We start from the raw sequence: 6,000 nt of genomic DNA, 5'->3' as shown, positions 1-6,000 counted from the left end.
TTTTTATTTGGCTTCAGTGAGCTGAGAAAGACAAGATTTTTGGCGGCATCACATGGGGTATTCTGCATGAACTATCTTAGGTAGCTCTTACACAGCCCTGGGGAGTGAGTAATTTCTACTCATTTCACAGATGGGGAAACAGGCTCAGAGAAGCTAGGCTGACTCCTTGAGGTCCACAGCCAGTAAATGCAGAGTCAGATTTACCCCTAAGTCTTCACTTCTCATTTCTCTTCAAAACCAAAAGTGATAAGAAGCTCAGGACAGATTTTCAGACTTCAGTAAGTATCAGAGTGGAAATCTTAGGATGCAAGGATAGGGAACCTCCACTGACCTCAGGCCTCACCAAATGATGGGTGGTTTCTCTCCTAGTCTCTGCAAAAGGGATGCTGGGAACTTCCAGAGTGACAAGCCTGCTGGAGACAAGGCAGTGGGTGTTCAAAATGCCAACATCACTTCCTTCAAAACATATGTCTATTATTGCAGCAGATTCGTTGTGCACTTTTCCTGCAGGCGAAATTAATATCTAATTCGCTGCCCTCATCAGGCTATAATGTATTGCAAATACAGACAATAAATATTTTCCTTTTTTGATAATGACAGCAGATAAGCACCTTCTAAAAGGCAGAGATATTAGCACGCAGGCAGCCAGGTTGCTGAGACTTGTGGACAAATAATGAACAATAATTATTCTTACATTTTCTCCAATTTCCAAATGAAAAAAATCTCTGTTCCTTTAAGGCTCACACACTTTCACTTTCAGTCCCCCCTCCCTTTTGTCCTTTCTATTTTGGCATTTCATTTGCAAGAAGTCTCCATCTCCCTTATTTACATGTGAAAAAACTTGGAGCATCATGTGGTGAGGGTTCAGGCAGACACTGAATTCCATTCAATTCTCATTTCCTCTCTGACAGTCACCATTGAATCAATCATGTTCTCCCTGCCCTCTCTCTGACCACCTCGGAGGTCCCAAATCGCTTTTCATCTCATGTGTCAATCACCCTCAGACCATGTCCACTTTTCATTACTAACACGCTGTCACATGACCCTCTAATCTGTCACTTTCTGACAGCGGTTAGTGTGCCAATTGATTTAATTAGCAATCAATTAGCTTGTTACTATTGGAAGTAATTACCTTTTATAGAGAAAAGAGTACAGCTGGTGAGGGCAATAAAATTGCACTAATAAAACTGCATCTACTCCCCTCTGTACAGCAGAGTCACTGCACTCAAGGGCTGGCCAAATTATGGGTGACATGCACATCTTTTGAATAGTCCATGGGGATACATTCCCCTCCTTATTATGTGCAAAGCCCCTCTGTCATTGATATTACCCAGAATTGGTGTTTTCAGGGAAAGATTGAATTCATGGATTTCAATCTTGCTCTAAAAAGCTTATATTTTGGAGCAGGAAGAGAACTTGGAGATGCACCTGGATGCTCCCTTTTCCAAAATGAAGTTGTTAAGGTTCAGAGTGGCTAAGTGACTCGTCCAAGGTCACACAGCTAGCCAGTGCTGAAACCATGAAGAGAAATGAGCCTCCTGACTTCTAGCCCCCACTTCTCACATGTCTGGAAGGGGCCTCTTTGCCCCGTTCCTGCACCTCTGTAAGTTGCTTCTCTGCATCAAGGATCAACCATATCTATGAGGAAACTGGTAGGGAGGAGGGAGGAAGGAAGAAAGAAGGGACATATTCAAGAGAAAGACTCTCATGGTCGAGAAGATAAGACATTGTGATTTTAGAGTCACATTTTGAAAACTGGAGGGGAGAAAACTCAGCCATGCAATGAGATAGAGCATGGTGCAGTCTTGGGTGGCACAGAAGTGTCACGATTTTTGGCACAATTGCCTCCTTGTACAATGACTTAAAATGCACCCTCCACCACTCTTGACCCAGGGCCACAGTACATTTCCCGCACTTCCACTATTAAATTCAGCCTCCAAACTACTCCCCAGGCGCACGATGACTCGCTACATTAGCTCCGTGCTGAAGGAGAGGCAGTAATGAGATGACTAAGGAGACCCGGATTCCATTCATCATCCTGTTTGCTCCAATATAAGTGTTCTTTTATCAGCACTATTGGTACTGATGTCATCACAGGAGGCATAAATCACTTCACCAGTGACAGGGTCCTATTAAGGGTCATGGCCTAAAATCATTATTGACAAATTAAGGATCATACTTGGCCATTTTGTTGGTGTGCCCTCAGTTGGGGGGTTCGCCTGGTTCCCGTATCTGGTTGGAAATTAAATAGTCATTTAGAGCCCTGAGCGGCCATGTGGATTAACTCAAAGAGCAGCCACTTCTTCCTCTCCTTCAAATTTGAGAAACTCACAGTCGACTTCTGTTAAAGCAAGGAACCCTCAGTGGAGGCTTGTGTCCTTATCATAAATTCTCCTCATTGCAGTGGCTGTGGGGACATATTACATGACATTATAGAGTGCATAATGGCACATCCTGGTCTTGATTCTGCTGCAGGCAGCCGGCAGGGGCTCATCAGAGAATTACTGAGAATTCTCGTTTGGAATGCTGTCACCTTTGTCCTTCTCTGTCACCGCCTAATGTGACTGCAGAAGACTTTTTTGGAGGGTGGATGAAATGTAGCCAAGAGGGGGAAAGGTGAAGACTTAATACCATCATATTTTTCTATAATTTTGATATCCTAAATTCAAAGAAAAATGACTGCTCCTGCAATATTTGGCAAGATTAATGTCCTTATATTTTTTAGGGTGAACACAAAAGTGGCTTCCCATTTAAGTAGCTTCCAATTTTGACTTTTAGTACTCATTTTAAGCAATTTATCTGGGCATGTGAGTAAATTCAACACTGGTAATCCATGAATCACTGGCAGGATTTTGGCCCTCCAGGAATCATTTTAGAGAATATGGTCCTCAGTAGTGATGAAAGATGTTTTAAAAACACCTGAATAAATAGTCTTATCAGGTCTTTTGGTTGGAAAGAATCAGTATTGGATTTCCTCCAAATTCATCTACCCATTCAATGTAATTCCACAACAGTATTAATGGTATGTCTTGTGTGTGTCAGTGAACTTCTATAGCTCATATGAAAGAGTAAACAAGTAGAACTATGCAGGAGAATTCTATAAAGTAAAAATCATAGAGGACTCCTTGTTCCATCAAATTATAAAACATATTACCAGTGTGTAGTTATCAAAACAGTGTGGCAGCAGTACCAAACTAGACAAGCAAAACAATGGAAAAAGATGTTCAGAAATAAACACAAATATAAGAATTTAGTACATAATAAATGATGCTTAAAATAATAGGGAAGAGATTTATTATTTGATAATTAATATAATTTGACAATATTTTGGAGAAATAATTTACTAATGCATACCTTATAAAACTTTAACTTCCTTAAAAATATGTGTAAAATATAAACCCACAAAAGTAAGGAAGACACTTGCAAGTAAGTTTCTCTCATTTTGGGAAAGGGGGGGCCTTTCTAAATATGACACCAAAAACAGAAACCACAAGCAATAAAGGTAAAAGATTTAACTACATAATAATTTTACAAATATGGCAAAAATTTTAAATTAAAACAAAAAACAAACTAAGAACACATAAAGTAGACAAAGGGTAGATAAAGAGTGCCTGCTCTAATAGAAAAAAAAAAATTGGATAAATGTAGAATCTGCCTGCAATGCAAGAGACCCAGGTTTGATCCCTGGGTGGGGAAGATCCCCTGGAGAAGGGAATGGCTATCTGCGCTAGTATTCTTACCTGGAGAATATCATGGACAGAGAAGCCCGACAGGTTATAATCCATGGGTCACAAAGAGTTGGACTTGACTGAGCAACTAGCACTTACTTCTTTACTTATAAAGAGACTACTTATTAAAACAGAAAAATGAATAACCAGTAATTTCAAGACCACACAAGTAATTGAGGAAACGTTTTGAAATAATAAAAATAATAGAAAAAACACCACTTTCACTTATCAAATTGGGAGCATTTTAAAATAATACACACAATGCTAGTGAGTATGTGAGGATTTAGGTACATTCATATTTTGCCTATGGGCATATAAATTGTTACAATATTACTGAAAAGCAATTTGATAAGTTACCAAAGTCATTTTTATAAAGTACATTTTTCTCTGGTGAACAACACAACTGCTAGAAATTTATACTAAAAAATACTTAATAAGTACGTGAAAACATTCTCAGCATATTGTTCATGAAGTACTATTTAGAACATTTTTAAAAACTGCTAAGAACCTAATTTTCTAATAGCATAGGAAGAGACTGTTTAACACAATATTATTTATTAAAAAAGAAAAAATGAAAACAACCTAAAATTTCAATAGTGAGTAATTAATGTAGTAGTTTTAGATCTACTTATATGGAAAGATTTTTACAGTATCTTTTTAAACAGAGAGCAGGTTGCAAAGCATGAAAAAGACCGATTTGCATGAGGGAGACATATATATACATAATTAGAAACTTTGGTAGACTTTAAATCTCCATTTTAATTTAGTCAATTTTAATGTGATTACGAGTTTGATGTATTATATTAAATTTTTTTCTTCCTTGAAAAGAAGTACAAATTATAATTTTGCATATGGAGGCAAACAATACATGGAAAGAAAATATTAAATGCTAATGTATTAAAGAAATTATTTCTTTGGTGGCCTTAAGCTCAAAGCTTCAAATTTGTACTGTTCCTTGTGAAATTATTCCATCAAACTGAAATTAAAACCGAAAGATCTAACTAACTGGGTCTGGTCAGCTTGCCCTGCTGTTCCAGATAACTGCTGGAAATTTTCATCTTCCACAAAAGCATCAAGCAACAATTATGATTGAAACCTTGCATGGAGCTCATACATTGATTCGGCTAATATTAACTGACCACTTTCGTTTATCCCAGTGAACTTCTTGATGGGGTTAGGTTGTTATAACTGGTCTCTGAACAGGATGGAGAGAAGTAGCAAAGAGTCAAAGCCTGGTACTGGTGCTGGGAGAAGGAGGCCAGGTATCAGAACTCAAGCTTATAGCGACAATGAACCCAAGGCATGGCTCAGGTGAAAATGCAAGGAATCTGACCATGAACATTGGCAACTGCTGCATTTTTTTCTTTTTTTTAAAGTTATTTATTTTAAAATTTACAATATTGTGTTCGTTTCTGCCATATATCAACATGAATCAGTCACATATGCTCCCTTCCTCTTGAACTTCCCTCCCACCTCCCATCCTATCCTACCCATTGAGGTTGCAACAGAGCCCCAGATTTGAGCTTCCTGCCTCATAAAGCAAATTTCCACTAGCTGTCTAATTCTGCATATGTAATGTATGTTTCAGTACTACTCTCAATTTGTGCCACCCTCTCCTTCCCTCCCTGTGTTCACAAGTCTGTTCTCTAGGTCTGTGTCTCCATTGTTCCCCTGCACACAGGTTCATCTTTCTAGACACCATATATATGTGTTAATATACAATATTTGTCTTTCTCTTTCTGACTTACTTCACTCTCTATTATAGGCTCTAGGTTCATCCAATTCATTAGAACTGAGTAGTCAAACAAACTGCTACATTTTCAGGTTACATTTTTGTCACATTCATTCAAGAATTTTCATAGATCATTTGCATATTATTAAATATTGGATCATAATAAACTGTGGAAAATTCTGAAAGAGATGGAAATACCAGACCACCTGACCTGCCTCTTGAGAAACCTATATGCAGGTCAGGAAGCAAGAGTTAGAACTGGACATGGAACAACAGACTGGTTCCAAATAGGAAAAGGAGTACATCAAGGCTGTATATTGTCACCCTGCTTATTTAACTTCTATGCAGAGTACATCATGAGAAACGCTGAGTTGGAAGAAGCACAAGCTGGAATCAAGATTGCTGGGAGAAATCTCAATAACCTCAGATATGCAGATGACACCATGCTTATGGCAGAAAGTGAAGAGGAACTAAAAAGCCTCTTGATGAAAGTGAAAGAGGAGAGTGAAAAAGTTGGCTTAAAGCTCAACATTCAGAAAA

Source organism: Oryx dammah, unplaced genomic scaffold (assembly GCF_014754425.2).
Source record: "Oryx dammah isolate SB20612 unplaced genomic scaffold, SCBI_Odam_1.1 HiC_scaffold_27, whole genome shotgun sequence".
Lineage (NCBI taxonomy): Eukaryota > Metazoa > Chordata > Mammalia > Artiodactyla > Bovidae > Oryx > Oryx dammah.
Note: the sequence above shows the minus strand (reverse complement) of the source record.